Here is a 10,141-nt window from a genome sequence, read left to right as displayed (position 1 = left end):
AAAGCTATATACCAAGAACAGGAATATAAACTTATCCAAGTAAAAAGTACCAGTTAATGGAAACAATTCCATGCAGAAATATTATCTATATAATAGTGATCTAAATCTTACTCTACGACATAACAATGTAATCCAGATCTCGCATGGAATATTTGAGTGGATTCCATTCGAGTCAGCAGTGAGGGGCAGCACCAGAATCATGTTTACCCAGATATAGAAGGACCATGAATGCTGCAAGAACGTGGTCAATTAATACAGACATGATCTGTCCCATCAGTACATAAAAGTCACAATCAAACGCAATTTACATATGTGTCACAGGAAAACAATGACTACCAAGAACGTGCAGCAATATAGAGATTCAATCTTATAATAGGAACAAAATTAGAAGTAAGTCTGCAACTAGAAGACTATCATCACTCCTGTTCTATATAGCCCACATATCAAATTGCCTAACAAATCGCCTTTTCGAGCAATTCTTCCAGGCTAAACATCTAAAGGCAATATTATGAAACAGCATGGTCTGCTAAAGATACAACAGACAGCAATCCGCAATGCTCATATTAACCAAATAGATTGGATGAGACCCCGCAAATTGCCTACCATACAAGTCATAGCATATACTACAATATTTCAATAGACTATTGATACTGTAGATACCAGTACCAAGGCTAATCTATACTGGCACACAACTACTACAAACAGTTTATTAGAATAATCATTAAAGATCAATTTTGTCATAAATTAGGCACAATGACAATACAGAATTCAGTAACTCACCATGAAGCCAACGTTAACTTACTATTAGGCCATGAAACAAGGAATGGATAACATTAAATGTAATCTGCGCAAGCAAGACAACATCACACCAACTTTGAACAAGTCTTAACAGCCAATTCTACACCTCGAAGTGCCAAAATCAATAACTAATCCCAAGCCTCGGCAGATAATGGAGAACCAAAAACCAGAAACTCTCGAAGATTGAAAATTACACAATAAGAGGAAAACAGACCAGGTCAAATAGTGATGAAGTACAATCTACATCAACATTAGATAATCAACTAACGTCAGATAACTTTATGTCGATACAGATTGAGGCCAATCTAATTAGAAGTTCGAAAAGAAATTTCGAGACAAGACGGATAGCCAGTAGCCCTATTAGTAAACGAGACTAAAGAGAATCTGGGTAAGGAAAATAGGCTATCCCGTACTGTGCAGTCATCTTTTGTATTTTATTTATGGATAATTTTTTTTTTTTGCGAGTTTTGTATTCAGCGCTCGCCCTTACTACCCAGGCCCTAGTCTGTAGCATTGAAAAAAAGACGGTCTTCGGTTAAAACGCAGTCTAGGTGACGAAGCTACATTACACTAGTTTATATACTATACCGATGATTCACTTTATGCCAGGAAAACTTTAGAGACGTAAAGGTAAATGCATAACGGTCGAGTACGTACACTGCATGCTATACATCAACTACCTGGCAGCAACGTTAGCAGCGGCGTTGACGTTAAATCATATCACATCTATTGCCGGATTTCCACTACAGAATAAATCAGTCGCACATTTAACCACCTCCTTGAAAAGACCATACTCACAAACCATCATCAACTGCATCTCGGCCAACATTAACGCAACGAAGAAACTGCCGAAATCACTTTGAACTCTACGCCGGCACATCGATAATTTCGTTGCACTGGGAATCAAAAGGGTTTAATAGCCAAATTTAACTGGCATAAGTCCCATGGCCAATTGGATTCAAATAGCATGGAAATTCGCCGAATCCGATAAGAACACGATAAAACCTAGCTAATCAGTGCTCGGCGATTGAGGGTAAACATAATCGAGATCGGAAACCAGACCCGAAGGGTTCAGTTGAGAAGAGACATCGATAGGATAGGTGCTGGAGTTAGATCAGGGTTACCAACTGTGAAACGGCCGATGAGCTAAGATTCAATCCGGATATGCTAGAGTGCTATAGTAAGATTTCCAGAGAGAAGGGATGATCATTTGTTCCATCTACTAACTAAAATGAAGAAAAGATGTGACAAGATATAGGGCTAACATCTGTCTCGATTGTAGTGACGTGTGCAGACCAGTAATTTTAATGTATTTAGGTTTTTAAGATTGTGAATTGTTTTTAACATAAGTTTTAATACTTTATTTGTAGATAAACGCAGCAAGTTGAAATTCAAAAGAACAGCCTTGAATACTGAACCAGTTACTACTTCGGGCACTTTTACGGATAGCAATATCCTAGCGTGTGCGATTTGCTGTACATTTCTAAAATACAGTCTAGAGCTCACCCGTGCGTCGTCAACTGCCAGATAAACTGAATCGGTTTGTATGCAATCTGAATTGTTCGAAGAAAAGTGGAGAGAGTGAAAGTGTGACGGATGTACCAAATCACTGCAGTTTGTGGCACAAGCTACAATAATCTTGGTGGATTTGTCACCCTCATTTGCTTTCACGATTACACTAGGTGCGGCCTTCGGCCTGTCACGGAAGCGAAAACGGGTAAAAACTAAATGAGACACATCGTGTCTTGCTCTAAGCACTACTTCGTTCCTGGTTTGAGGTTCTTGTGATAGGTTGTGAATTGGTTTTTAGTCGGCTTTACATTTTGATGAAAAAAGTCGCGGGCCTTGTGGTCTTGTAAAGGGAAAGGATTTTATAAATGTAGTTAGACAAGGAATGCAACTATAAAGTGGTCCGCCTTTGTTGAGCCCTATTTTTATCACCCTTTGTCTTGTCCTACATGTGATGGGTAACAGGTTCAGTGCGTGTTTGTTCTTCTTTTTTTATGTGTTCGATGCTTTGGGTTTCTGTAAACATTTTCAGTTTGCAAATATACCACTTTTTGTGAGGTTTTTTGCTTATTTCTTTCCATGGGTGTTCCTTGTTTCTGGAAAGCCATTTCTCCGAACTAGAGTTTCGTTTCCTGAGAGAAGTTATGGAAAATAAGGATGATGCGGAGCAGGCTACCTCCCAACAATAAATGTTAGTCATCTCTTCCTTTTCAGTTGTAGTTTATGAAGTATAGTTTTAATTGTCAGAATCCTCTGTGATTAGGTCTTTGCTTGTTGTGTGGTAATTTTATTAAATGAGCTTCACATCAGAAATTAGTTGCTCTACATTGTATTTTCGTTTTCATAAGTTTCTCCAATTAATAAGGGTGAGGGAAAATATGTCTAGGCAGAGTCCCAGAGTAGAGGTAAGTCCAATAAAAAATGATAAAGAATTTTAACTAAATGTTTGGAAATACTGGATGTTCAGCATGCTTTTTTTCATAATAACAAGCCGGTGATAAATTAGTGATTAGTTATGTTTTGCTTCTGTTAATCTTTATGGAGATTGCTGGACTTTGATTTGATGATTTCTCAACATATATTTCAATATTAACAGAGGGTGCGCGCTGCTGAACTGTCCTGGGGAAGGGCTCTATGCACTTGGAGGGCTGAACGCATAATACCTGTCTTCTGTCTTTATATATTTCAGTTATATACATTGTGAAACGATAGTGTGTCTGCCAAAGCAAAGAAACAACATGTTAGTTGGGCACCAAACTGAAATCTTCGTTAATAAATCTATAGTTATGGTTGAAATCTTAGATTTTTTTCACATTTGTCATTGAAAACTGTTATGTGATGCCAGAGCCGGATCCATTTGAGATTTCTCAATTTGTCATGTTTCTGTCAAGCATACACCACTAACTACATCTGTCTTGCTTGGCCGTGGAGGTCCACGCACTGTATGTATTGGATACAACGGGGGCAGGTAGCGTTCAGTGTATCCCAGATCCCTAACCTGAAGCTATCTTCTCAAATCCCCTAATAAGAGGTATCAGGTCAGTGAACATTTACTTCAAAGATCTCCCACATAGTAGAGTAGGTGAAGTTCTTGGACAAATAATTAGACAATATTGCACTATATATTTTAAAAGGATTAAAGAGTTGACCTCCAATGCGATAGAAAGCATCAGATTGTCTGGCATTGTTCTATTTTATTCACCATGTTTCCTATGTACAACATCATGGATTTGGATTCCTTACTACCATCACAACACCTTAACAGGGGGGAGAGGTATTCCAGGAATGATTTTTAATCCAGTTCTTCTAACAGGCATTTAGACTCTTCTTGCTTGTATGCATTTTGCGTTTTATATGTGCGTCAATAAACTACAATGGAGTATTAATATATAATTCTTTGTAATCCAGTTCTGTTCTCTTTGTCAAGGCAACAATCTGTCTTTTAAGTTGTTTGGTAACACTGTGCTGTACGCAGGCTGGAGACATTTGCCAATAGGGAGTTGAGTGTGTTCCATTCTTTAAACAAAGATCCAGTAACAATATTAAGTGGCGTATGCAAATTTCCACGCTCTCGTATCTATTTTTCCAGATTCCACATCCTGAAGTAGAGGAGAGACCATGAATGCAGCTTATCAAGTGCCTAAAAATCATGTGAGGTGATGGAGGATTAGTTGAATCAATAAAGCCTTGAACGTGAACGATAACCATCGGCCATCAAACTTGTGTGATTTCCGTTTAGGCTGCCACTCACTCTGTGATTTCGGTAGATTCATAAGATAAAGGTGTTCTAAGGTGATGAAATCATGCAATTTATTAGTTTTATTTATTGTCATCAATCTGTAATCCGTTGACGATACAGAACAATGTACCCTACTCCACTGAAATTAATTAATCTAAATATGTCAGATGTGAACCAAATTCGTGTGTAAATGAATGGGGCGATATTTTCTTTTCAGCACTTTTTGATGCCATACAACTTCGTTTTTATAACTCTAATACATAAGTATACATTATTGTAGGCTCGTTGATTTATGACTTGTTGCGCATACTTAGGTCCCAGCTCAAACTGTTTGCCTTATTCAAATTTTTTTTTTTTTTTTTTTTATGATTAATATCTGTTTGGTACACACCTTAACTCAATTACATATTTGTGGTGATGATATTATAATTTTGGATCATGTTGAGATCCAATTTCCAATGACTATACGTTATTTTAACCATACAAATGATTGATTCATCAATATCCAACTCCGTTTTTGTACATTAGTGGAAACTATACTCCTACCTTTATATCAGCTCGTCAATTTTTCCTGTGAAACATGATTCATTGTATGCATATCATATATGTGGCAACTAATTCATTGCGCAACCTTCAACGATCAGTCCCCTACCCATGCGCTTGTCCATTTGCATTATTCAGACCTGTTACTCCTTTTATAACCACATTCAATTCCCAATTGTATTTAATGTTCCAACCTTTTATGAAGAGCTACAATCAAGAATCTCTATACTTAAAACTTATTCTTTACCTTAAATTATTTCGACTTTATCTTATTAGTCGATTGTAGAATAAACAATCTAACTGTTTGGTTTGCTCCTGATTAGTCGTGAAGGTCCATCCCAAATGATAATTATTCGATGTGGGCTTATGTCCAACGCTGACCTACTTGTGCAGTTACTAGGATTGACAGAGAATCTGACTCAAAACGTTGTCCAACAAATGCCCAAAAGTAATTTCCCCGTGTTACAAAAAGCATTAAAATGGACCCACATTTCACTAGACCCTTATGTCGTTACGTGGCAGTCATCCGAGGAACTGCCCATTCTGACCAAAAGCTCACTTGTGGCTGTGGATCCTTAACCGAAAGGCCTAAACACGGCTACGGTATTCTCAATGCTCCAGTATGCAATTAAATCATCTGGACTCTGCCCATCACTAACTTGTGGCTGTAGAGATATCAATTCTATCCCAAATTGGGCCACGTTCCAAATCTCACAGCTATCCAGCGTGGACTTTAGAGAATATGTAAACGTGATGTACAGTATAAGATACTATGCGGCTGGCATGCTATTGGCGCCATGTCAACTTAAATTTCTTGAATCTATTTAATTTTATTTCTATCGAACAATTGATGCAAGATTGAAGACTTATGTTGATCCAATTTGAATTATTGAAGGGTCTGAATGGACCAATTAAAAAATAAATTGAAAACCATTAATATACGAAAGCTTTGGAATAACATGGTATGATCCGTGAGTGCACTGTACAAAGACAATTAGATATAGAAATAGACACGAAGCTTGGAATTTTCTCCCTTTATGTATTAATGCATAAAATTAGAAACTGTTGGATTTGACAAATCCTTTACCCGTTTCCACAGCTATTTTGAATCTCATACTTAGTCTCATGTGATTATTTTTCTTTATCAACTGTTCAATGTTCTCAATTCTTTCTCTTTATTATTAAGATCATAGTCTAATCGTTTTAATGGGACTATAATTTTATAGATTATATATATATATATTATCAAAAAGCATTCTGGACCAGATTTTGATATCATTTCTTAAGCTCGTAGTCATATCTACAGCAGCAAGGGTAAAGAAGCAAATAATTTATATCTTGCGCTTCTTTAGGTTGGTAACAAACGACCAAACCAACTATTATTTAGACGAATACAGCATAAAATATGAAATTTATAAACAAACGAAAGACAAACAAAAAGCGGTAATTAAAACAGTTGCAAGGGTATAAAGTAATAAATATACTTCAAATCCCAACAGAAAACCACACTGATATCATGGCAACAACGTAACTTAGTCAAAACAAACCCAAACTTTCAAACCGCCTCACACATTATAATAAGCAGAAGTACGACACCAACCACCATCTTGGCCATGAATAGAACCTCTCTCTCTCTGTTCCCGAGAAACCCACCCTCCAACTGAAGCTACTGTTTGCCTTCAATGGCGAATTCACGTCGCCAGATTCTGGCGGTGGTGGCCGGAATCTGGCACTGCAGGTGGCGGGGGTGTTTTTGTTATTTTACAAAAATTTTATATATTGGGGTATTTAGTTAAATTTGTAAACTTAGGGGGTTTTTTAGAAATTTATAAATTTATAAAAAACTAAAATTCAAACTTCCAGGGGCATTTTAGTCTTTTCACTATTAATAAACAGAAATTATTAACAGAACATGACGGAAGGTACCTATTTATCGTTTTAAAATCTTTTGGGTATCAACTTATCGTTATGGCAAATCTTGGGTATGCACAAGTCGTTCGGCCGTTAATTAAATGGTATTATGTGCTTCGCGCTTGTACTTGGGCCTCCCTTGAGTTAAAACTTAAAAGGCCCCAAAATATGTATTTAGTAATTAAAATCCGTTGACTTAAAAGGTTCATTCAAAATACGTATTTAATAATTTTATAAATTTAATTGACTTATTTTTCTTGAATTAAGACGAAAAAATGTTTAATTCTTTTTAAATAATATCTATAATATTATTTTTTCTCTTGTTAAATATCAACGACCATAAGCTATTACTAAAGGCTAATTCTTTATATTTATACAGTTCCTTTTAGAGAAAATATTATCACTTTAAGATTATTTTTCTAATTAAATGTTAATGAAAGTTTATTTAAAATATTTCTTTTCAAAACTCTAATATTTGTTTCTCTTCTTTTAATTTTTTTCTTCAACACATCCTTCCAATATTATACATAAGATTATCTATTTTAGTTGAAAAATCTAAAAATATTTGAAATATAATGAAATAATATTTATTATTCATTTTTTTAATGAATGGTATTCTCTAAATAATAAAAATGATTTGTGCGTGTGTATGTGTGTGTGTGTATATATATATTAAATTTCAATATAAACTTATAAAAAAAAAAATCTTTTATTAGATATAAAAAGATCTAAATTAATTTTTTTGACTTAGGCATCAGTTTTCGTTCCCTACTAGTCACAAGAATAAGACATGATATATAACTATTTGATCCATGAAATTCTTTCAAGATTAATTTTTATTGATGATCAACTACTAATTATGCATTTATACAGTTCAATTAAAGTTGTATTATTGCATGTTAGAAGCCAACACTATTAGCTTTATGTAAGAAGTTAGACAACATGTGCATAGATATATAGTTATACTACTAGTATTTGATCCATGAAAATCTTTTAATTAGAATAATTAATTTGTATTGACCTTGATCAACTACTAAAAATGCATTTAAAGTTTACAATTAATTTAAGATGATTTATGTAACAGGCCGCAGCTTTGTAAGAAGCTAGACCCAGGTGATTGCTGTCTTGGTGGCGCAAAACTTGGGTTAAGTGAGCTGAATACGTATCTCTGATAACAAATATTACTCGGGGTTTATACTTTATATATTGCTGGCTCTTCAGGAATTCTTAATGCTGCATGGACGGATGAAGAAGATAATCTTCTTAGGAAGTGCATTGTGAAATTTGGTGCCCCCAAGATCTGGTAATTAATTTATCAAGTTATTTCAATTTACATGGCTGCTTGAATCTGCATTATACATTTTCTCTTTCTTGTACTTTCAGGTTTAAATAGATGCCATAAAAGCTGTAGGTTGAGTTAGCTGATATCGAGAGGAGAATTTGAAGCAGATGAAGTTGATCTGATTCTCAGGCCCCATAAGCTGCCTGTCAAAAAACAGATTAATAACAAGTGTGATTCAAGGTCTTCTCTTTTCACTCTCTGGAGAAAGATGTGCTTATACTAATTGAAAATATAAACCCCCACTTCTTTCACTTTCGAAGAACTTCTAGCGCATGAATCTTTCAAATTTTTTCTTCTCATACTCACAGTTTCAAGGAAACTGTATACCAGATAAAGTCCTGCAAAATAATTCGTTGAGAATGTGCAAGATAAAGATACTGAAAACAGTAAACAATCTAACATTTATGGGTCCGGTTGTTTTATTATTTTAAATAGGGTTTTGGGAATAATATTGGGTAGTTAAATAGGGAGTATTACGAGATAAAATTTAAAAATTTATAAAAAAAAACTTCCTAGGTTTGCTAATTTAATTAAACACCCCAATATATAAAAATTTTATAAAATGACAAAAACACCCCCACTCATCCACCCACCCATAGTGCCAGATTTCGGACACCACCACCGGAATCTGGCCTGAAAATGGCGTTACAATCCAGACCGGTCGGATCTGGCGGGTATGGCCGTCGTTGTGGTCAACGAGACAATGACGACCATTTCTTTAGCTGTCAGTTCCGATCGTTTGTAGGCCGTTCTGACAGATTTTGGCTACCACTGAATCACTAGAATCTAGCAAGTATAGGCGGGTGGGGGTGTTTTTATTAATTTTTAAACTTTTTTCTAGAGGTATTTATGAAATTAATAAACTTTAGGCGTCTAAAAGTAATTAAAAAATATACTAATATTTCTCAAATAACAAGCCAAACAAGTATTTTGGGAATATGGGAAGAAATAATAAACCAAACGGAGCCTATGCTTCCAAACTTTTTCTGAGTATACAACCACAATCCAACAAAAGTAAAATGGGTCGTGGCCCATTACTGGAAAAGTAGGCTAAGTGCTTATCAAGCTGATGGTGTCGAGTTTCCTTGTATCTGGATACACTATATATATTTATTTGTTTTAGGTAATATTACACTTACAATCTAATCTCACAACCTCAACGTGGCAGTTCACAATTGGTTTCTGATAAATTTTTATGTCTGACTAATTACGAACTGATTAATTACGAACTGTTACGTTTAGGTTGTGAGAGAACGTTTGTAAGATTGAGTTGTGAGCCAATCTTTATTGTTTATTTTAAATCATAAGTTGTGATTAAAAATTATATGAAAGATTTTGAGAAAATTTCTTCAGCTAACAAGCTTAAGTGATAAATAATTTAACTACTTGATGAGACATTAGGGTAACCAAAATGCCCGTACGGTCATGAATATGAATAGTGTAACAAGCATAATGTAAGCATCTTTACTAGGCATGGTAGACGATGAAGTAATTAATAATGCTCTCTTATGTCTAGTCCAAGTCCTTACAAAAGTTCTAAAGTGGTAACCCAAATCTTTGCCAACAGAGAATAATGAGCAAAAATGAGCGAATTAGAAGACTGTTTGTGCTAACCAAAGAGTAAACTAGTACAAGGAGATAAAATTCAAAAAAAAAATTCGTGAGCGGCAGGATTCGAACCTGCGCGGGCAGAGCCCACATGATTTCTAGTCATGCCCGATAACCACTCCGGCACGCCCACTCGGTGAATTCTTATCATCACTCTTAAATATTTAAACGTTATTTATTATTAACGAGAG

The 10,141-nt window shown here is 35.3% G+C and overlaps 1 non-coding gene across 1 annotated transcript; it reads right to left on the bottom strand.

Annotated features, from left to right (window-relative positions):
- Positions 1-10,001: 10,001 nt before the first annotated feature.
- On the bottom strand, positions 10,002-10,083 carry TRNAS-AGA. Its single transcript has one exon. It is a non-coding gene; the product is annotated as a tRNA-Ser (tRNA).
- Between the last annotated feature and the right edge of the window lie 58 nt (positions 10,084-10,141).

The sequence above is a fragment of the Pistacia vera genome, unplaced genomic scaffold (genome assembly GCF_008641045.1).
Source record: "Pistacia vera cultivar Batoury unplaced genomic scaffold, PisVer_v2 Contig327, whole genome shotgun sequence".
In the NCBI taxonomy this organism is placed as follows: Eukaryota; Viridiplantae; Streptophyta; class Magnoliopsida; order Sapindales; family Anacardiaceae; genus Pistacia; species Pistacia vera.
Note: the sequence above shows the minus strand (reverse complement) of the source record. Positions and strands in the feature narration are given on the sequence as shown.